Source organism: Nematolebias whitei, chromosome 16 (assembly GCF_014905685.2).
Source record: "Nematolebias whitei isolate Nwh7 chromosome 16, NemWhi1, whole genome shotgun sequence".
Taxonomy (NCBI): domain Eukaryota; kingdom Metazoa; phylum Chordata; class Actinopteri; order Cyprinodontiformes; family Rivulidae; genus Nematolebias; species Nematolebias whitei.
In genome coordinates, this window is record NC_056513.1 from 2,026,338 (window position 1) to 2,028,865 (window position 2,528).

Sequence of the window (2,528 nt, forward strand, 5' to 3'; positions counted from 1 at the left end):
GCACTCATTTTATGGCAAGACTGTACTGACGGGTGGAGCTGCCCCCCCCCCCCCTAATTTTAATTTTATTTTAATTTTTTATAACCCTGCAAGGAACTGGGAGCCACCTAACACCCTCCACCTCAGCCCCCAGGTTATCAGGCAGCCCGTCACTCAGCATTCCACATTTTCCACGTGTCCATCCCTTCTTATGTATCTTGTCTAAGGACTTTGGGACTGGTATCTAGTTTTGGGTCTGTATTTTTAATATTTTGTTGGATGATTTTTTTTATTTTTTTTCCGGGTTTATTATTTCTTTTCTTTTTTTTTTTGTCTTTTTTTCTGTTCCTCCCCTAATGAAATTATTGCTATAGCAGCTGTGCAAACGGCAGGCCATGGTTTTTATTGTGGACGCCTGTTGCACAAATCAAGGTTGTAGCTACATTTTTACTTTCTGTATGACAAAAAACAAACTTTGTAAATAAAATGTTAACATTTTGGGGGCTTTTTGATTATTTTTATATTAAACCATGAGAAGCGTGACATCTCAACGTGTTTTTCAGTCACAGTAAGTTAAAATAAAAAATATTGTTACATGGATGTTGTACCCATAACTGCATTAAAAAGTTACTGGTCAGTAACTGGTCAGTGGGGATGTGTGCCCCCATAATAAGGTTGTCTCCTGGAGTTAGTAGAAGGCTGTTATCTTTCAAAGAAGGGGAGCCGAGTACTGATCCTTGAGTGTCACCGTCTTGTTTTCTTGATCCAATGATTAATTTACCTCTTCAAGTTCTGCTGAAGCACCGACTCAAATTAGATGTTTGAGCAAAGAAACTTGTAAAATAAATGCAGGATACTCAGGGTTCCCAGTGACTGGACATCAGGACAAACTGGAAAACATTTTTCAAACTGGGAAATTAATACATATTTGTCCTCTGATGCATGAGCAAGCGTTCTGAAGATGTCACCACCACCAGGACTGAAGAGCTCCCTGAACCAGGAACCCTGGCTGAACGCAGAGGTCTACCCTGCCAGAGATGCTGCCTTCAGGTCTGGGGACTCAGGAACTGGGGAGGGCAAGGAAAGGGCTGGCTTCTGGTATGAAGAGGGCCAAAGCCACATGCGCATGGAAGATCCAGGAACAGTCCTCCTCGCAGGGACACGGTGCATCACAGACTAAAAGCAGAGGAGCACAATGATCTAGGGAGCCATCACTGCCTGATGCTCTAAACAGGTGTGTGCTCGCTTTGAAGACCCAAATAGACCACCCAGCACCAGACTCACCACTGGAAGAGAAGTTCCTCAGTGTGATCTCAGCAGAAGTAAGGAGAACCTTCAGGAAGAGTAATCCTCACAAGCCACTGGCCCAGACGACATCCTGGGGAGGGTGCTGAAAGACAGCTGATGAGCTCTGCGAGGTGCTGCCCAACATCTTGAACTCCTGCCTGTTCCCAGGGCAGGCAGGAGGTGGAACACCTAAGAGCTGGTGCACGAAGAACAACCTTCACATCAACATGAAGAAGACGAAGGAGATGGTCGTGGACTTCAGACGGAGCAAACACCTACCCCACCCTCTCCCCGAACACAGGACGATCTGCGGTGGAAGTGGTCTGCAGCTTCAAGTACTTGGGTGTGCACCGACAACCTCAGCTGGAGCAACACCACCAGCCTGATCAGGAAAGCTCATCAGAGACTACTTCCTCAGGTGCGTACATGGCTGCCCACTCTCCACCTGGGTCCTTTCTGTCAGATCCAGACACTCAAAGGTCTGTAGACAGTCTGTAGTTACACGGCTCCTTTCTGTCTGATCCAGACACTCAAAGGTCTGTAGACAGTCTGTAGTTACACGGCTCCTTTCTGTCTGATCCAGACACTCAAAGGTCTGTAGACAGTCTGTAGTTACACGGCTCCTTTCTGTCAGATCCAGACACTCAAAGGTCTGTACGACAGTCTGTAGTTACACGGCTCTTTCTGTCTGATCCAGACACTCAAAGGTCTGTAGACAGTCTGTGCCTCATTGACCCGTTCACACAGAACTCTACTAGATCAACGATAATTGAACAAATCATTCTAAAGAGAATAATCAGAGCTTTATCACATTCACTGATGGGACACACATCGGAGGCAACAAGGGGTTCTGTGTCTTGCCCAAGGGCACTTTGGCATGTGACTGTTGGTGGACTTGAACCCCCAACTCTTTCATTAGAGGACGACTGCTGTATGGGAACATACGATGATCTCTAACTTTCAGTTTGTTACACTGGTTTTGCTGGTTGCGTTGTTTCTTGTTTTCTGCAGAGTTTTTCTGTTTTTTGTTGTTTTTTAAAGTTTGCATGGTTCGTGTGTTTGCACCTTCGGCCCCCGTGACACTCGAAGCGGGTCTAATCTAAAATAGTAAGAAATGGAAGCGTAAAGTACCGCTGAGTAGAAACGGGTTCAGTTTGGGTTTAATGTCCGAGTCAGAATTAACACTTCGCTCTTCTTCAAACTTATTTCCAGCTCTGGATTTCTCACAGGCCGGGGGGTACTTTTTGAAAAGTGACGTTTGA